Source organism: Castor canadensis, chromosome 1 (genome assembly GCF_047511655.1).
Source record: "Castor canadensis chromosome 1, mCasCan1.hap1v2, whole genome shotgun sequence".
NCBI classification, from domain to species: domain Eukaryota; kingdom Metazoa; phylum Chordata; class Mammalia; order Rodentia; family Castoridae; genus Castor; species Castor canadensis.
The window spans coordinates 107621594-107643419 of NC_133386.1; positions in this window are offsets into that span (position 1 = coordinate 107621594).

Here is a 21826-nt window from a genome sequence, read left to right on the forward strand (position 1 = left end):
ACAGCTCACTTGGACCAGACTGCCGCAAGGATTTAAAAACTCTCCCACCCTGTTTAATGAGGCCCTGAGCCAGGACCTGGAACCTTTTCGTCGGAGCCACCCACGAGTCACTCTATTACAGTATGTTGATGACTTACTGTTAGCGGCAGAAACCCGAGAGGAGTGCATCAAGGCTACTGAACACCTGCTAACGGAATTAGGTGAGCTGGGGTATCGGGCAAGTGCCAAGAAAACTCACATCTGTAAAAGGTCAGTGACATATTTGGGTTATCGGATTGCAGATGGGGCAAGGTGGCTGACTGATGCCATGAAACAGACTATTCTGGCTATCCCATCCCCGACATCCACTAGGGGGGTAAGAGAATTCCTGGGCTCCGCGGGGTTCTGTAGACTCTGGATTCCAGGATTTGCGGAAATAGCCAGACCCCTATATGAGGCCACCAAAGAAGCTCCAGATTGGAGTTGGGGAGAGAGAGAACAACAGGCTAAAAGACGCTCTTTTGCAGGCCCCTGCCTTAGCCTTGCCAGATCCTACAAGACCATTCACTCTGTTTGTAGATGAGAAAAAGGGTGTAGCCAAAGGAGTCTTGACCCAACAGCTAGGTCCCTGGAAGAGACCAGTGGCATACTTTTCCAAGAAATTAGACGCAGTAGCGGCAGGATGGCCCCCCTGCCTCCGCATCATAGCGGCCATTGCCGTGCTGGTGAGAGAAGCCGATAAACTAACCTTTGGACAGGCCCTCTGGGTAACGGCCCCTCACCCGGTGGAGGGAATCCTTAAACAACCCCCTGGGAAATGGATGACGAATGCCAGGCTCACCCATTACCAGGGGCTCTTGTTGGATTCCCCTCGGATCACATTCACAGATCCCGTAATCCTGAACCCTGCCACCTTGTTGCCTAACCCGGAACTGCAGACACCTGTCCATAACTGCAAAGAATTCCTCTCCGAAGTTACACAGGTACGGGCTGACCTAAAGGATACCCCCCTGTCCGGCTGCAAATTAAACTGGTACACGGATGGAAGCAGTTTTTTCCAAGATGGAGCCCGAAGGGCAGGGGCAGCTGTAGTCGACCAAGAAGGAAATACGGTATGGAGCAGCGCCCTCCCACCCGGAACATCAGCCCAAAAAGCGGAATTAATTGCCTTGGCAGAGGCCCTGGAGAGGGCAAAAGGAAAGCGAGTCAATATCTACACCGATAGCCGCTATGCTTTCGGTACCATCCATGTCCACGGGGCCATCTATCGCGAAAGAGGATTCCGCACAGCAGAAGGAAAACATCTAAAGAACCTAGCCGAAGTCCAGCGTCTATTAATGGCAGTGGAAAAACCGAAGGCAGTGGCAGTGATGTATGTCCCAGGCCACCAGTCTGCCAAGACGCCGGAAGCTGTCGGTAACAACAGAGCAGATCAAGAAGCAAAGAGAGTAGCAATGGTGAGTCCTCCCATGGAGACAGGGCAACCTTCCACGGTTGCGGCGATAGACGTGCCGGTCCCAGAGCTCCCTCCGCTACCCCCCCGACCAGAATACTCCACAGAGGATTTCACTTGGATGAGAGCCCACTCCCCCTTTAGAGAAGGGGAAGACGGATGGAAAAGCGACTTGGAGGGCAAGTTAGTTCTGCCTGAAAAACTCGGACGATTCCTGTTGGCTAACTTACATAAGTCCACCCATTTGGGGCGGAGAAAATTACTAGACTTGTTGACATCTGCGCAGCTCCGATTTCCGAACCAGACCATAGCAGTCTGCCAAATTGTGGAAGATTGTGCCAGCTGCACAATCATGAAACCAGGACGAAGGGAGGGGCACCATACAGGTACTCGGGAACGGGGGAGGGCTCCGGGAAGAAGTTGGGAAGTGGATTTTACTGAGGTAAAACCGGGAAAGTTTGGGCACAAATATTTGCTGGTATTCATAGATACCTTTTCAGGCTGGGTGGAGGCTTTTCCTACAAAGAAGGAGACGAGTCAGGTAGTGGCAAAGGCTTTGCTAGAGGAAATCATACCCAGATATGGGGTGCCCGAGGCAATTGGGTCAGATAACGGTCCGGCTTTTGTTAGTAAGGTCCTGCAGGGACTAGCCCAGACTATGGGGGCCAATTGGAAGCTACATTGTGAATATAACCCCCAGAGCTCAGGGCAAGTAGAAAGGATGAATAGGACACTAAAGGAGACTTTAGCCAAATTGGCCCTGGAGACTGGCGGTGATTGGGTGACGCTCCTTCCCTTGGCCATCTTCCGAGTCCGGAACTCCCCCTATGTCCATGGGCTAACTCCCTTTGAGATCCTGTATGGGGCTCCACCCCCCATCATTCAGAGGACCTTAAGCCCAGAACTAGGTGATCTGGCCCCAAATTACCTGACCATGTTGCAGGCTTTAGCTAAAGTGCAACAACGGATTTGGCCCTTAATTCAAGCATACCACGCTGTTAAGAGGGACCCGGCTCCGGAACATGGCATAGTCCCGGGTGACATGGTATGGGTTAAAAGGCATCAGTCCAAAACCCTAGAGCCTAGATGGAAAGGACCTTATGTTGTACTGTTTACTACCCCTACCGCCCTCAAGGTTGATGGCATCGGACCTTGGATCCACCACTCCCACGTGCGTCGAGCCAATCATCAAAAACAAGAAGGGGTCAAGGAGTGGACTGTACGGCGGCACCCAGACAACCCATTAAAGCTAAAGCTTTTGTGGCCCCGGGAACATGCAGAGCCTTCAGGAGCAGCCACGGATGGGGTGGCTGATCGCTCTGATCTTGCTCAATGCCCAGAGCGGGAGCCTCGCAGAAACCAACCCTCACCAGCCCTATAAGCAAACCTGGATACTCACCGATGGGGAGACTCATACCACCCTCAACGAGACTACTCGCACTGCCCCCATAGGAACTTGGTGGCCGGAGCTTCAGTTCTGCTTCAGGGACATCAATCCTGCCTACAAGTCTACTGCCCCGGAGTCAGCCCGACGTTATGGGTTTTATGCCTGCCCCGGCCACAAAAAGAACCAGGAATGTGGGGGGATACAATACTCCTTCTGTAGGTCATGGGCATGTGTCACATCCAATGATAGTGAATGGAAATGGGGGATATCAAAATCAGACCTAGTCAAATTTGCCTTTGTAAATGGGATATTAAGGGGGCACAGAATTCCAATACCCACCCATAAATGCCAGCCCACGGATCTAGATAGAATCAAGGTCACTTTCACTGAAACTGGCAAGAAGGACACCCCTGGGTGGATACAAGGTAAGGTATGGGGACTTGTATTTTATAAATATGGTGGACATGCTGGCTCGACCATAGTGGTCAGATTAAAAATTGAGCCCATAGGGCCACCGTCCACAGCAGTAGGCCCCAATAAGGTACTTAGGCCGCCCAATGTAAAGCCATCTCCCCAACCTTCCACAACTCACCACCTTCCCTCAACCATAGCTCGGGCTAATGTTACAACTCCAAGACCATCAGAAACCAGCCCTCCCCTGGTGAGGCCCAGTCTCATGACCGCATCTAAAGACCCCCTCTGGGAGCTAGTGGTTGCTGCCTTCCTGACGTTAAACCACACCAACCCTAACATGACCAACTCCTGTTGGTTATGTTATGATGTGAGGCCCCCATTCTATGAGGCAATAGGGCTAAACACCACTCACGATACCTCATCTGAGGAAAACCCTACTCAATGTTCCTGGGGAGACCGTAAGAGAGGTCTGACCATACAGCAGGTAAACGGCCAAGGAACCTGCTTAGGAAAAGTGCCAAAGAACAGACGGGACTTATGTACTGTTATTAACGCCAGTTCTACCTGGGGAAATGCTATTAAATGGGTAATTCCAAAGGACAATGGGTGGTGGCTATGCTCGCGGTCCGGACTCACCCCATGCCTATCAACTAAGGTGTTTAACAGCTCTAAAGAATTCTGTGTTATAGTGGTTGTGCTGCCCCGCATCCTCTATCATTCGGAGGAAAGTCTATATTCATACTGGAATATAGGAACAGGTGAGAGAAAGAAGAGAGAGCCTATTTCTACACTAACCATTGCTACCCTACTTAGCCTAGGGGTGGCTGGGGCAGGGACCGGCATAGCCTCCCTGGCTACTCAACATAAAGGGATGTCTTCGCTGCGCGCAGCCATAGACGAAGATATAGAGAGAATAGAAACCTCCATTAGCCACCTAGAAAAATCCCTCACTTCTCTGTCTGAGGTAGTACTTCAAAACCGACGAGGTCTGGACTTGTTGTTCCTCCAAAAAGGGGGACTATGCGTTGCTCTAGGGGAAGAATGTTGTTTTTACGCTGACCATACCGGAGTTGTTCGTGACTCCATGTCTAAACTCCGAAAGAGCCTGGAACAAAGAAAACGAGAAAAAGAGGCAGGGGAAAGCTGGTTCGAGTCTTGGTTTAACCAGTCCCCATGGTTGGCTACCCTTTTATCTGCACTGGCAGGGCCAATAATAATCATCCTACTGCTTGTTACCATAGGACCCTGGATTCTAAACCGACTTATGACTTTTGTCAAAAGTCGAATTAATACTATCCAACTTCTGGTCCTCCGCCAACAATATCAGGCTCTTCATCCTCTTGAGGATGATTCCTCAATTTAGGCCATAAGAAAGGGGGGAATGAAAGGAATAGGAGGTCTCAGCGGGCCCCAACCCCCTTGTTGGAGAAACCAGTACCAAACATCCCATGTAGATAAGATAAGCAATGCGGCAGGGCTCAGTTAGGGCATATAGAATGTGAGGAATGCAAGATGTGAGATACGAGCAAGATGTGAGGTACGAGCAAGATGTGAAGTACGTGCAGGATGTGCTCTCCCTGCTTGTCTAATGTTGATAACAAAAATATGCACGCCACTGCAGTCTATATAAGATTTCCCCCTAAGAGGCTCAGGGTCGTGCTTTCCTAACCGGTCCTGCGTGTCCGTGTGGGAGCTCGACCCTGGCTAGCCAGTCCAATAAACTCTGCTTTGTTGATTGCATTCACGCCTGGCTCTCTGTCTCTCAGGGGAATAGGATTCCGGGTCCTAACAAGCGTATTGCCTTAAACAACACACACAATTCTCAAACTTAAACAAGCTGCTTCTAACATTAATTGTTTTCCTAGAAAAGCTACAGTGTTTCTCCATTCACTTGAAACAGGCTGTTTTGCACAAAGTTGATATGCTTCACCTATGAAAACGCTGACAGTCAGGAAAGGTTCTTTTCAAAGGCTAACTCGGTTCACCTTGCATAACAAGGTGAAAGGCCCTCTTGCTTGTAACACTAATGCTTCTCTTACAGAGCTGCAGTGATTCTCCCCTTCACTTGAATGGGGTGATTCAGCAAGAAAGGTGAAGTTGCTCATCCAGGAAAACACTGAGAGGTAGGCAGTACTCCTTTAAAGAGCAAACTCAATTCACCATACTACCCATGTTGCTAGACCCTCTTGTTTGAGAAGTAGGCAGAATTCCTTTAAAGAGCAAAATGCATTCACAATACTACCCATGTTGCTAGACCCTCTGTTTTCTAACATTAAAGATTCTCTTACAAACCTGCAGTTTTTCTAACATTTACTTGTATGCGGTGATTTTGCTCAAGGTTTATGTTCCTCACAGAAGAAAACGCTGAAAGTTGGGCCGCGTTCCTTTCATACACTAACACAGTTCACCATGCTTAACAAGGTGCAAGACCCTCTTGCTCTTACAAGAGCTGCAGTGCTTCTCCCTTTCACTTGAATGGGGAGATTCAGCAGAAAGGTGATGTTGCTGATCCAGGAAAACACTGAGAGGTAGGCAGTACTCCTTTAAACAGCAAACTGAATTCACCATACTAATCATGTTGCTGGACCCTCTTGTTTCTAACATGAGGTATTCTCTTACAAATCTGCAGTTTTTCTCCCATTCACTTGTATGCGGTGGTTTTGCACAAAGTTTATGTTCCTCACCCATGAAAAGGCTGATGGTTAGGCAGCATTCCTTTCAAAAACTAACACAGTTTACCATGTTTGGCAAGGTGCAAGACACTCTTGCTTGCAAAGTTAATCCTTCTCTTACAAGTGCTACAGTGCTTCTCCCATTCACTTTAATGGGGTGATTCAGCACAAAGGTGATGTTGCTTATGCAGGAAAACAGTGAGAAGCAGGCAGAATTCCTGTAAAGAGCAAAATGAATTCACAATACTAACCATGATTCTAGACCCTCTGTTTTCTAACATTAAAGATTCTCTTACAAACATGCAGTTTTTCTCCCATTCACTTGTAAGCTCTTGTTATGCACAGCGATGATTTTCCTCACCCATGGAAACACTGAGAGGGAGAGCGTATTGCCTTAAACAACACACACAAATCTCAAACTTAAACATGCTGCTTCTAACATTAATTGTTTTCCTAGAAAATCTACAGTTTTTCTCCATTCACTTGAAACAGGCTGTTTTGCACAAAGTTGATATGCTTCACCTTTGCAAACGCTGACATTCAGGAAAGGTTCTTTTCAAAGGCTACTCGGTTCACCATGCATAACAAGGTGAAAGGCCCTCTTGCTTGTAACACTAATGCTTCTGTTACAGAGCTTCAGTGATTCTTCCCTTCACTTGAATGGGGTGATTCAGCAAGAAAGGTGATGTTGCTCATCCAGGAAAACACTGAGAGGTAGGCAGTACTCCTTTAAAGAGCAAACTCAATTCACCATACTACCCATGTTGCTAGACCCTCTTGTTTGTAACATGAAGCATTCTCTTACAAATCTGCAGTTTTTCTCCCTTTCACTTGTATGCGGTGATTTTTGCACAAAGTTTATGTTCCTCACACATGAAAACGCTGAAGTTTAGGCAGCATTCCTATCAAAAACTAACACAGTTCACCATGCTTAGCAAGGAGCAAGACCCTCTTGCTTGTAAAATTAATCCTATCTTACAAGATCTACAGTGCTTGTCCAATTCACTTGAATGGGGTGATTCAGCACAAAGGTGATGTTGCTTATCCAGGAAAACAGTGAGAAGTAGGCAGAATTCCTTTAAAGAGCAAAATGCATTCACAATACTACCCATGTTGCTAGACCCTCTGTTTTCTAACATTAAAGATTCTCTTACAAACCTGCAGTTTTTCTAACATTTACTTGTATGCGGTGATTTTGCTCAAGGTTTATGTTCCTCACAGAAGAAAACGCTGAAAGTTGGGCCGCGTTCCTTTCATACACTAACACAGTTCACCATGCTTAACAAGGTGCAAGACCCTCTTGCTCTTACAAGAGCTGCAGTGCTTCTCCCTTTCACTTGAATGGGGAGATTCAGCAGAAAGGTGATGTTGCTGATCCAGGAAAACACTGAGAGGTAGGCAGTACTCCTTTAAACAGCAAACTGAATTCACCATACTAATCATGTTGCTGGACCCTCTTGTTTCTAACATGAGGTATTCTCTTACAAATCTGCAGTTTTTCTCCCATTCACTTGTATGCGGTGATTTTGCACAAAGTTTATGTTCCTCACCCATGAAAAGGCTGATGGTTAGGCAGCATTCCTTTCAAAAACTAACACAGTTTACCATGTTTGGCAAGGTGCAAGACACTCTTGCTTGCAAAGTTAATCCTTCTCTTACAAGTGCTACAGTGCTTCTCCCATTCACTTTAATGGGGTGATTCAGCACAAAGGTGATGTTGCTTATGCAGGAAAACAGTGAGAAGCAGGCAGAATTCCTGTAAAGAGCAAAATGAATTCACAATACTAACCATGATTCTAGACCCTCTGTTTTCTAACATTAAAGATTCTCTTACAAACATGCAGTTTTTCTCCCATTCACTTGTAAGCTCTTGTTATGCACAGCGATGATTTTCCTCACCCATGGAAACACTGAGAGGGAGAGCGTATTGCCTTAAACAACACACACAAATCTCAAACTTAAACATGCTGCTTCTAACATTAATTGTTTTCCTAGAAAATCTACAGTTTTTCTCCATTCACTTGAAACAGGCTGTTTTGCACAAAGTTGATATGCTTCACCTTTGAAAACGCTGACATTCAGGAAAGGTTCTTTTCAAAGGCTACTCGGTTCACCATGCATAACAAGGTGAAAGGCCCTCTTGCTTGTAACACTAATGCTTCTGTTACAGAGCTGCAGTGATTCTTCCCTTCACTTGAATGGGGTGATTCAGTAAGAAAGGTGATGTTGCTCATCCAGGAAAACACTGAGAGGTAGGCAGTACTCCTTTAAAGAGCAAACTCAATTCACCATACTACCCATGTTGCTAGACCCTCTTGTTTGTAACATGAAGCATTCTCTTACAAATCTGCAGTTTTTCTCCCTTTCACTTGTATGCGGTGATTTTTGCACAAAGTTTATGTTCCTCACACATGAAAACGCTGAAGTTTAGGCAGCATTCCTATCAAAAACTAACACAGTTCACCATGCTTAGCAAGGAGCAAGACCCTCTTGCTTGTAAAATTAATCCTATCTTACAAGATCTACAGTGCTTGTCCAATTCACTTGAATGGGGTGATTCAGCACAAAGGTGATGTTGCTTATCCAGGAAAACAGTGAGAAGTAGGCAGAATTCCTTTAAAGAGCAAAATGCATTCACAATACTACCCATGTTGCTAGACCCTCTGTTTTCTAACATTAAAGATTCTGTTACAAACCTGCAGTTTTTCTAACATTTACTTGTATGCGGTGATTTTGCTCAAGGTTTATGTTCCTCACAGAAGAAAACGCTGAAAGTTGGGCCGCGTTCCTTTCATACACTAACACAGTTCACCATGCTTAACAAGGTGCAAGACCCTCTTGCTCTTACAAGAGCTGCAGTGCTTCTCCCTTTCACTTGAATGGGGAGATTCAGCAGAAAGGTGATGTTGCTGATCCAGGAAAACACTGAGAGGTAGGCAGTACTCCTTTAAACAGCAAACTGAATTCACCATACTAATCATGTTGCTGGACCCTCTTGTTTCTAACATGAGGTATTCTCCTACAAATCTGCAGTTTTTCTCCCATTCACTTGTATGCGGTGATTTTGCACAAAGTTTATGTTCCTCACCCATGAAAAGGCTGATGGTTAGGCAGCATTCCTTTCAAAAACTAACACAGTTTACCATGTTTGGCAAGGTGCAAGACACTCTTGCTTGCAAAGTTAATCCTTCTCTTACAAGTGCTACAGTGCTTCTCCCATTCACTTTAATGGGGTGATTCAGCACAAAGGTGATGTTGCTTATGCAGGAAAACAGTGAGAAGCAGGCAGAATTCCTGTAAAGAGCAAAATGAATTCACAATACTAACCATGATTCTAGACCCTCTGTTTTCTAACATTAAAGATTCTCTTACAAACATGCAGTTTTTCTCCCATTCACTTGTAAGCTCTTGTTATGCACAGCGATGATTTTCCTCACCCATGGAAACACTGAGAGGGAGAGCGTATTGCCTTAAACAACACACACAAATCTCAAACTTAAACATGCTGCTTCTAACATTAATTGTTTTCCTAGAAAATCTACAGTTTTTCTCCATTCACTTGAAACAGGCTGTTTTGCACAAAGTTGATATGCTTCACCTTTGAAAACGCTGACATTCAGGAAAGGTTCTTTTCAAAGGCTACTCGGTTCACCATGCATAACAAGGTGAAAGGCCCTCTTGCTTGTAACACTAATGCTTCTGTTACAGAGCTGCAGTGATTCTTCCCTTCACTTGAATGGTGTGATTCAGCAAGAAAGGTGATGTTGCTCATCAAGGAAAACACTGAGAGGTAGGCAGTACTCCTTTAAAGAGCAAACTCAATTCACCATACTACCCATGTTGCTAGACCCTCTTGTTTGTAACATGAAGCATTCTCTTACAAATCTGCAGTTTTTCTCCCTTTCACTTGTATGCGGTGATTTTTGCACAAAGTTTATGTTCCTCACACATGAAAACGCTGAAGTTTAGGCAGCATTCCTATCAAAAACTAACACAGTTCACCATGCTTAGCAAGGAGCAAGACCCTCTTGCTTGTAAAATTAATCCTATCTTACAAGATCTACAGTGCTTGTCCAATTCACTTGAATGGGGTGATTCAGCACAAAGGTGATGTTGCTTATCCAGGAAAACAGTGAGAAGTAGGCAGAATTCCTTTAAAGAGCAAAATGCATTCACAATACTAACCATGTTGCTAGACCCTCTGTTTTCTAACATTAAAGATTCTCTTACAAACCTGCAGTTTTTCTCCCTTTCACTTGTATGCGGTGATTTTTGCACAAAGTTTATGTTCCTCACAGAAGAAAACGCTGAAAGTTGGGCCGCGTTCCTTTCAAACACTAACACAGTTCACCATGCTTAACAAGGTGCAAGACCCTCTTGCTCTTATAAGAGCTGCAGTGCTTCTCCCTTTCACTTGAATGGGGAGATTCAGCAGAAAGGTGATGTTGCTGATCGAGGAAAACACTGAGAGGTAGGCAGTACTCCTTTAAACAGCAAAGTGAATTCACCATACTAATCATGTTGTTGGACCCTCTTGTTTGTAACATGAGGTATTCTCTTACAAATCTGCAGTTTTTCTCCCATTCACTTGTAGGCGGTGATTTTGCACAAAGTTTATGTTACTAACCCATGAAAAGGCTGAAGGTTAGGCAGCATTCCTTTCAAAAACTAGCACAGTTTACCATGTTTGGCAAGGTGCAAGACACTCTTGCTTGCAAAGTTAATCCTTCTCTTACAAGTGCTACAGTGCTTCTCCCATTCATTTGAATGGGGTGATTAATCACAAAGGTGAAGTTGCTTATGCAGAAAAACAGTGAGAAGTAGGCAGAATTCCTTTAAAGAGCAAAATGAATTCACAATACTAACCATGTTTCTAGACCTCTGTTTTCTAACATTAAAGATTCTCTTAGAAACATGCAGTTTTTCTCCCATTCACTTGTATGCTCTTGTTATGCACAGCGATGATGTTCCTCACCCATGGAAACACTGAGAGGGAGAGCGTATTGCCTTAAACAACACACACAATTCTCAAACTTAAACATGCTGCTAAATCATCTTGCTTCTAACATTATTTGTTTTCTTAGAAAAGCTACAGTTTTTCTCCATTCACTTGAAAGAGGCTGTTTTGCACAAAGTTGATACGCTTCACCTTTGAAAACGCTGATAGTCAGGAAGGGTTCTTTTCAAATGCGAACTCGGTTCACCATGCATAACAAGGTGAAAGGCCCTCTTGCTTGTAACACTAATGCTTCTCTTACAGAGCTGCAGTGATTCTCCCCTTCACTTGAATGGGGTCATTCAGCAAGAAAGGTGATGTTGCTCATCCAGGAAAACACTGAGCGTTATGCAGTACTCCTTGAAAGAGCAAACTGAATTCACAATATTAACCAAGTTGCTAGACTCTCTTGTTTCTAACATTAAGGATTCTCTTACAAAAGCTGCAGTTTTTCTCCCATTTACTTTTATGCGGAGATTTTCAACAAAGTTTATGTTCCTCTCCCATGAAAACACTGAACGTTAGGCAGCGTTCCTCTTCAAAACGAACTAAGATCACCATGCTTAACAAGGTGCAAGACCCTCTTGCTTGTAACATTAATGCTTCTCTTATAAGAGCTGCAGTGGTTCTTCAATACACTTGAATGGGGAGATTCAGCAGAAAGGTGATGTTGCTCATCCAGGAAAACACTGAGATGTAGGCAGTACTCCTTTAAACAGCAAACTCAATTCACCACACTACCCATGTTGCTAGACCCTCTTGTTTGTAACATGAAGCATTCTCTTACAAATCTGCAGTTTTTCTCCCTTTCACTTGTATGCGGTGATTTTTGCACAAAGTTTATATTCCTCACACATGAAAACGCTGAAGGTTAGGCAGCATTCCTATCAAAAACTAACACAGTTCACCATGTTTAGGAAGGTGCAAGACCCTCTTGCTTGTAAAATTAATCCTATCTTACAAGATCTACAGTGCTTCTCCAATTCACTTGAATGGGGTGATTCAGCACAAAGGTGATGTTGCTTATGCAGGAAAACAGTGAGAAGTAGGCAGAATTCCTTTGAAGAGCAAAATGAATTCACAATACTAACCATGTTTCTAGACCCTCTGTTTTCTAACATTAAAGATTCTCTTACAAACCTGCAGTTTTTCTAACATTTACTTGCATGCGGTGATTTTGCTCAAGGTTTATGTTCCTCACAGAAGAAAACGCTGAAAGTTGGGCCGCGTTCCTTTCATACACTGACACAGTTCACCATGCTTAACAAGGTGCAAGACCCTCTTGCTCTTACAAGAGCTGCAGTGCTTCTCCCTTTCACTTGAATGGGGAGATTCAGCAGAAAGGTGATGTTGCTGATCCAGGAAAACACTGAGAAGTAGGCAGTACTCCTTTAAACAGCAAACTGAATTCACCATACTAATCATGTTGGTGGACCCTCTTGTTTGTAACATGAGGTATTCTCTTACAAATCTGCAGTTTTTCTCCCATTCACTTGTATGCGGTGATTTTGCACAAAGTTTATGTTCCTCACCCATGAAAAGGCTGATGGTTAGGCAGCATTCCTTTCAAAAACTAACACAGTTTACCATGTTTGGCAAGGTGCAAGAAACTCTTGCTTGCAAAGTTAATCCTTCTCTCACAAGTGCTACAGTGCTTCTCCCATTCACTTGAATGGGGTGATTCAGCACAAAGGTCATGTTGCTTATGCAGGAAAACAGTGAGAAGTAGGCAGAATTCCTGTAAAGAGCAAAATGAATTCACAATACTAACCATGTTTCTAGACCCTCTGTTTTCTAACATTAAAGATTCTCTTACAAACATGCAGTTTTTCTCCCATTTACTTGTATGCTCTTGTTATGCACAGCGATGATTTTCCTCACCCATGGAAACACTGAGAGGAAGAGCGTATTGCCTTAAACAACACACACAATTCTCAAACTTAAACATGCTGCTAAATCATCTTGCTTCTAACATTAATTGTTTTCTTAGAAAAGCTACAGTTTTTCTCCATTCACTTGAAAGAGGCTGTTTTGCACAAAGTTGATATGCTTCACCTTTGAAAACGCTGACAGTCAGGAAGGGTTCTTTTCAAATGCGAACTCGGTTCACCATGCATAACAAGGTGAAAGGCCCTCTTGCTTGTAACACTAATGCTTCTCTTACAGAGCTGCAGTGATTCTCCCCTTCACTTGAATGGGGTCATTCAGCAAGAAAGGTGATGTTGCTCATCCAGGAAAACACTGAGCGTTATGCAGTACTCCTTGAAAGAGCAAACTGAATTCACAATATTAACCAAGTTGCTAGACTCTCTTGTTTCTAACATTAAGGATTCTCTTACAAAAGCTGCAGTTTTTCTCCCATTTACTTTTAAGCGGAGATTTTGCACAAAGTTTATGTTCCTCTCCCATGAAAACACTGAAAGTTAGGCAGCGTTCCTCTTCAAAACGAACTAAGTTCACCATGCTTAACAAGGTGCAAGACCCTCTTGCTTGTAACATTAATGCTTCTCTTATAAGAGCTGCAGTGGTTCTTCAATACACTTGAATGGGGAGATTCAGCAGAAAGGTGATGTTGCTGATCCAGGAAAACACTGAGAGGTAGGCAGTACTCCTTTAAAGAGCAAACTGAATTCACCACACTACCCATGTTGCTAGACCCTCTTGTTTGTAACATGAAGCATTCTCTTACAAATCTGCAGTTTTTCTCCCTTTCACTTGTATGCGGTGATTTTTGCACAAAGTTTATATTCCTCACACATGAAAACGCTGAAGGTTAGGCAGCATTCCTATCAAAAACTAACACAGTTCACCATGTTTAGGAAGGTGCAAGACCCTCTTGCTTGTAAAATTAATCCTATCTTACAAGATCTACAGTGCTTCTCCAATTCACTTGAAAGGGGTGATTCAGCACAAAGGTGATGTTGCTTATGCAGGAAAACAGTGAGAAGTAGGCAGAATTCCTTTGAAGAGCAAAATGAATTCACAATACTAACCATGTTTCTAGACCCTCTGTTTTCTAACATTAAAGATTCTCTTACAAACCTGCAGTTTTTCTAACATTTACTTGTATGCGGTGATTTTGCTCAAGGTTTATGTTCCTCACAGAAGAAAACGCTGAAAGTTGGGCCGCGTTCCTTTCATACACTAACACAGTTCACCATGCTTAACAAGGTGCAAGACCCTCTTGCTCTTACAAGAGCTGCAGTGCTTCTCCCTTTCACTTGAATGGGGAGATTCAGCAGAAAGGTGATGTTGCTGATCCAGGAAAACACTGAGAAGTAGGCAGTACTCCTTTAAAAAGCAAACTGAATTCACCATACTAATCATGTTGGTGGACCCTCTTGTTTGTAACATGAGGTATTCTCTTACAAATCTGCAGTTTTTCTCCCATTCACTTGTATGCGGTGATTTTGCACAAAGTTTATGTTCCTCACCCATGAAAAGGCTGAAGGTTAGGCAGCATTCCTTTCAAAAACTAACACAGTTTACCATGTTTGGCAAGGTGCAAGACACTCTTGCTTGCAAAGTTAATCCTTCTCTCACAAGTGCTACAGTGCTTCTCCCATTCACTTGAATGGGGTGATTCAGCACAAAGGTCATGTTGCTTATGCAGGAAAACAGTGAGAAGTAGGCAGAATTCCTGTAAAGAGCAAAATGAATTCACAATACTAACCATGTTTCTAGACCCTCTGTTTTCTAACATTAAAGATTCTCTTACAAACATGCAGTTTTTCTCCCATTTACTTGTATGCTCTTGTTATGCACAGCGATGATTTTCCTCACCCATGGAAACACTGAGAGGAAGAGCGTATTGCCTTAAACAACACACACAATTCTCAAACTTAAACATGCTGCTAAATCATCTTGCTTCTAACATTAATTGTTTTCTTAGAAAAGCTACAGTTTTTCTCCATTCACTTGAAAGAGGCTGTTTTGCACAAAGTTGATATACTTCACCTTTGAAAACGCTGATAGTCAGGAAGGGTTCTTTTCAAATGCGAACTCGGTTCACCATGCATAACAAGGTGAAAGGCCCTCTTGCTTGTAACACTAATGCTTCTCTTACAGAGCTGCAGTGATTCTCCCCTTCACTTGAATGGGGTGATTCAGCAAGAAAGGTGATGTTGCTCATCCAGGAAAACACTGAGCGTTATGCAGTACTCCTTGAAAGAGCAAACTGAATTCACAATATTAACCAAGTTGCTAGACCCTCTTGTTTCTAACATTAAGGATTCTCTTACAAAAGCTGCAGTTTTTCTCCGATTTACTTTTATGCGGAGATTTTCAACAAAGTTTATGTTCCTCTCCCATGAAAACACTGAACGTTAGGCAGCGTTCCTCTTCAAAACGAACTAAGTTCACCATGCTTAACAAGGTGCAAGACCCTCTTGCTTGTACCATTAATTCTTCTCTTATAAGAGCTGCAGTGGTTCTCCCATTCACTTGAATGGGGAGATTCAGCAGAAAGGTGATGTTGCTGATCCAGGAAAACACTGAGAGGTAGGCAGTACTCCTTTAAAGAGCAAACTCAATTCACCATACTACCCATGTTGCTAGACCCTCTTGTTTGTAACATGAAGCATTCTCTTACAAATCTGCAGTTTTTCTCCCTTTCACTTGTATGCGGTGATTTTTGCACAAAGTTTATGTTCCTCACCCATGAAAAGGCTGAAGGTTAGGCAGCATTCCTTTCAAAAACTAACACAGTTTACCATGTTTGGCAAGGTGCAAGACACTCTTGCTTGCAAAGTTAATCCTTCTCTTACAAGTGCTACAGTGCTTCTCCCATTCACTTGAATGGGGTGATTCATCACAAAGGTGATGTTGTTTATGCAGGAAAACAGTGAGAAGTAGGCAGAATTCCTTTAAAGAGCAAAATGAATTCACAGTACTAACCATGTTTCTAGACCCTCTGTTTTCTAACATTAAAGATTCTCTTACAAACATGCAGTTTTTCTCCCATTCACTTGTATGCTCTTGTTATGCACAGCGATGATGTTCCTCACCCATGGAAACACTGAGAGGGAGAGCGTGAAAGGAATATGAGGTCTCAGCGGGCCCCAACCCCCTTGTTGGAGAAACCAGTACCAAACATCCCATGTAGATAAGATAAGCAATGCGGCTGGGCTCAGTTAGGGCATATAGAATGTGAGGAATGCAAGATGTGAGATACGAGCAAGATGTGAGGTACGAGCAAGATGTGAAGTACGTGCAGGATGTGTTCTGCCTGCTTGTCTAATGTTGATAACAAAAATATGCACGCCACTGCAGTCTATATAAGATTTCCCCCTAAGAGCCTCAGGGTCTTGCTTTCTTAACCGGTCCTGCGTGTCCGTGTGGGAGCTCGACCCTGGCTAGCCAGTCCAATAAACTCTGCTTTGTTGATTGCATTCACGCCTGGCTCTCTGTCTCTCGGGGGAATAGGATTCCGGGTCCTAACATTTGGAGGTCCCACCGAGATTTCATTTTCTCGAGAGACAGAACCTGCCTGCGAGAAAGCAGGGGCGATCCCAAGTCCTAGGCGTTGGGAGGGGATCCCAGACCCTCATTTGGAGGAACTTGAGTGTTCCATTTGGGCCGCGGCGGGGATTCGGCCAATCCCCAGGGAGATTCATTCTGGGAATCTTGCAAGGAGGACCACAGGGTCCTATTGGGAGAGGCTTTCCTCTCATTTGGGCTCGAGCATTTTAGGAACCCTGGCGCCAGGTGAAGAACTAATTGAGCTAGTCGACCGACCACCCGTCAAGTGGACGCCTTTCGGCCTGATATCCCAGTTCGACGGTGAGGAGGTTGAATGGGGTGCGCACCAGTGTGAGAGAAGGACCGGTCCGAGCGAGTGCTGGAGAGTGTTGTGTGTGTGTGGAATTATTGTTGCCTTTATCCTTTTTGTTCTATCTCTCTTGGTGTTTGAGTCTCCTTCCACAATGGGACAGGGACAAACAACCCCAAAGTCTCTGATCCTTTCTCACTTTCCAGAAGTTAAAGAAAGGGCCTTAAATGCGGGTCTGGTCATCAAGAAAGGTAAGTTCGACACCTTTTGTTCTGCAGAGTGGCCCACCTTTGGAGTCGGGTGGCCCATTCAAGGTTCCCTCTCCCTAGACCTGATCACGAAGGTTAAAGCAGTCATTTTTCAGCCAGACAATCGAGGCCATCCAGACCAAGTTCCTTACATTTTGGTTTGGGAGGATCTGGTGAGGAACCCTCCCCCTTGGTTAACAGTTTTTCTGACCCACCCCTCCAGTTCGGCCCCCGGGGATAAAACCCCAGTCACGCCCGCCTTGGTCATAAAGGAGGAGGAAAAACTTCCTCTTCCCACCTTGACCGGTCCTCAAATTAGGGCATCTCCTTCACCATCTCCGGTCTTACCAGAGAGTTCCCCCTTTACCCATCCCTCGCAGGGGCAGAGGAAGATCGGCCGCCTCCATACGTGACTCCCCCTGGCCAAGCCAGTGCCCCGGAGGAGGAAATTTCCTCATCCTCCTCAACAGGACTGGCAGCAGGAGGAGGAATGGGTCGAAGACTTCGCCCCCGAGGGATCCGGGAAAGGGAGGGGGAAGACGGGCCCCCCTCATCAACACAGGGGGAGGAAACTGTCCCTACACTTCCAGTCCGGATGGTGGGCCAAGGGGGACCGGGAGGAGGGCAACAGTTTCAGTACTGGCCCTTCTCCTCCAGTGATCTATATAACTGGAGGACGCAGAACCCGCCCTTTTCTGAAGACCCCAAGTGTCTCATAGATCTCCTGGAGTCCATCATGCATACACACCGCCCCACTTGGGATGACTGTCATCAGCTGCTCAATACTCTTTTTACGACGGAGGAACGAGAGCGCATCCTCAACGAAGCGAGGAAGAACGTCTTGGGGGATAATGGGAGACCCACAACTCTCCAACCGGCCATAGACGAGGCTTTTCCCCTACGCCGCCCTGATTGGGATTTTGGGACCGCAGAAGGTAGGGAGCGTCTTCGGATCTACCGCCAGACTCTTATGGCCGGTCTCCGAGCGGCCGCTAGAAGGCCCACCAATTTTGCAAAAGTAAAAGCAGTCATTCAAGGGGAAAACGAAAGCCCAGCCGGTTTCTTAGAGCGCCTCCATGAGGCATACCGTCAGTACACCCCGATTGACCCTGAGGCGGACCTCCACCGGTCTGCTCTGGTACTCTCATTCATTAATCAGGCAGCCCCAGACATTAGGAGAAAACTCAATAAACAGGAAAACTTAGGGGAGATGACTATAAGGGAAATGCTACAGGTAGCAGAAAAGGTCTTTACCGCTAGGGAAACTCCAGAAGAAAGGGAGGAAAGACAGAGAAAGGAAGACAGGGAAGCCCAGGAGAAATTGAGAAAGGAGGACCGGGAGTTCCAGGCTAAGGAAAACCGAAAGCAACAGAGAGAAATGGCTCGTATTTTCCTAGCGGGTGTCCGGGACCAACCCAGAGGAGGGGGCCACGCCAGGACCCCGGATAAGGAACACTGTTTTTACTGTAAGGAAACGGGGCATTGGAAGAGAGAATGTCCTAAGTTAAAGGGAAGAAGAGGGTTTGGAAGGAGACCGGGGGAAAACAGGGAAAGGGAACGAGCAGTAGAGCAGGCCAGAGTCCTTCTAGCCGGAGAAGAGGACTGAAGGAGACGGGGCTCAGACCCCCTCCCCGAGTCCTGGGTAACAATGCATGTGGAAGGGAAGCCGATGGGGTTCATGGTGGATACCGGCGCCCAATATTCGGTTTTAAACAAGGCACATGGACCTTTGAACAAGGCACGAACAAGTGTTGTTCAGGGGGCCACCGGTACGCAGTTATGTACACGGACTACCAAAAGAAAGGTGAACTTAGGAAAACACCAGGTCACACACTCCTTCTTGGTCGTCCCTGAGAGCCCCGCTCCCCTGCTCGGACGGGACCTACTCACCAAAATAGGGGCCCATATCCATTTTGAACCAGATGGAATAATTGTGACTGATCGAGAAGGGAGCCCGATTCATGTCTTGTCCCTATCATTGGCTGACGAGCATCGTCTGTTTGAGAGTCAACAGGAACCAGGAGGGGACATGACTCATTGGGTAAAAAGATTTCCCACGGCCTGGGCGGAGACTGCGGGAACCGGCCTCGCCAAACACCTCCCGCCCGTAGTTATACAATTGAAGGCTTCTGCTCTCCCCATTCGGGTGAAACAGTATCCTATGCCTGAGGAGGCCCGAAGAGGCATAGCCCCTCATATCCACAGGCTAATAAAGGAAGGAGTACTGCGACCTTGTCAGTCTGCCTGGAATACTCCTCTGCTCCCCGTCCGAAAGCCGGGAAGCGGGGACTATAGGCCTGTGCAAGACCTTCAGCATTCCATTGTCAGAAATTAGTCAGCCGCTATTTGCTTTCGAATGGCAAGAAGATGGGGGCCAATCCGGACAGCTCACTTGGACCAGACTGCCGCAAGGATTTAAAAACTCTCCCACCCTGTTTAATGAGGCCCTGAGCCAGGACCTGGAACCTTTTCGTCGGAGCCACCCACGAGTCACTCTATTACAGTATGTTGATGACTTACTGTTAGCGGCAGAAACCCGAGAGGAGTGCATCAAGGCTACTGAACACCTGCTAACGGAATTAGGTGAGCTGGGGTATCGGGCAAGTGCCAAGAAAACTCACATCTGTAAAAGGTCAGTGACATATTTGGGTTATCGGATTGCAGATGGGGCAAGGTGGCTGACTGATGCCATGAAACAGACTATTCTGGCTATCCCATCCCCGACATCCACTAGGGGGGGTGAGAGAATTCCTGGGCTCCGCGGGGTTCTGTAGACTCTGGATTCCAGGATTTGCGGAAATAGCCAGACCCCTATATGAGGCCACCAAAGAAGCTCCAGATTGGAGTTGGGGAGAGAGAGAACAACAGGCCTTTGATCAGCTAAAAGACGCTCTTTTGAAGGCCCCTGCCTTAGCCTTGCCAGATCCTACAAGACCATTCACTCTGTTTGTAGATGAGAAAAAGGGCGTAGCCAAAGGAGTCTTGACCCAACAGCTAGGTCCCTGGAAGAGACCAGTGGCATACTTTTCCAAGAAATTAGACGCAGTAGCGGCAGGATGGCCCCCCTGCCTCCGCATCATAGCGGCCATTGCCGTGCTGGTGAGAGAAGCCGATAAACTAACCTTTGGACAGGCCCTCTGGGTAACGGCCCCTCACCCGGTGGAGGGAATCCTTAAACAACCCCCTGGGAAATGGATGACGAATGCCAGGCTCACCCATTACCAGGGGCTCTTGTTGGATTCCCCTCGGATCACATTCACAGATCCCGTAATCCTGAACCCTGCCACCTTGTTGCCTAACCCGGAACTGCAGACACCTGTCCATAACTGCAAAGAATTCCTCTCCGAAGTTACACAGGTACGGGCTGACCTAAAGGATACCCCCCTGTCCGGCTGCAAATTAAACTGGTACACGGATGGAAGCAGTTTTTTCCAAGATGGAGCCCGAAGGGCAGGGGCAGCTGTAGTCGACCAAGAAGGAAATACGGTATGGAGCAGCGCCCTCCCACCCGGAACATCAGCCCAAAAAGCGGAATTAATTGCCTTGGCAGAGGCCCTGGAGAGGGCAAAAGGAAAGCGAGTCAATATCTACACCGATAGCCGCTATGCTTTCGGTACCATCCATGTCCACGGGGCCATCTATCGCGAAAGAGGATTCCGCACAGCAGAAGGAAAACATCTAAAGAACCTAGCCGAAGTCCAGCGTCTATTAATGGCAGTGGAAAAACCGAAGGCAGTGGCAGTGATGTATGTCCCAGGCCACCAGTCTGCCAAGACGCCGGAAGCTGTCGGTAACAACAGAGCAGATCAAGAAGCAAAGAGAGTAGCAATGGTGAGTCCTCCCATGGAGACAGGGCAACCTTCCACGGTTGCGGCGATAGACGTGCCGGTCCCAGAGCTCCCTCCGCTACCCCCCCCGACCAGAATACTCCACAGAGGATTTCACTTGGATGAGAGCCCACTCCCCCTTTAGAGAAGGGGAAGACGGATGGAAAAGCGACTTGGAGGGCAAGTTAGTTCTGCCTGAAAAACTCGGACGATTCCTGTTGGCTAACTTACATAAGTCCACCCATTTGGGGCGGAGAAAATTACTAGACTTGTTGACATCTGCGCAGCTCCGATTTCCGAACCAGACCATAGCAGTCCGCCAAATTGTGGAAGATTGTGCCAGCTGCACAATCATGAAACCAGGACGAAGGGAGGGGCACCATACAGGTACTCGGGAACGGGGGAGGGCTCCGGGAAGAAGTTGGGAAGTGGATTTTACTGAGGTAAAACCGGGAAAGTTTGGGCACAAATATTTGCTGGTATTCATAGATACCTTTTCAGGCTGGGTGGAGGCTTTTCCTACAAAGAAGGAGACGAGTCAGGTAGTGGCAAAGGCTTTGCTAGAGGAAATCATACCCAGATATGGGGTGCCCGAGGCAATTGGGTCAGATAACGGTCCGGCTTTTGTTAGTAAGGTCCTGCAGGGACTAGCCCAGACTATGGGGGCCAATTGGAAGCTACATTGTGAATATAACCCCCAGAGCTCAGGGCAAGTAGAAAGGATGAATAGGACACTAAAGGAGACTTTAGCCAAATTGGCCCTGGAGACTGGCGGTGATTGGGTGACGCTCCTTCCCTTGGCCATCTTCCGAGTCCGGAACTCCCCCTATGTCCATGGGCTAACTCCCTTTGAGATCCTGTATGGGGCTCCACCCCCCATCATTCAGAGGACCTTAAGCCCAGAACTAGGTGATCTGGCCCCAAATTACCTGACCATGTTGCAGGCTTTAGCTAAAGTGCAACAACGGATTTGGCCCTTAATTCAAGCATACCACGCTGTTAAGAGGGACCCGGCTCCGGAACATGGCATAGTCCCGGGTGACATGGTATGGGTTAAAAGGCATCAGTCCAAAACCCTAG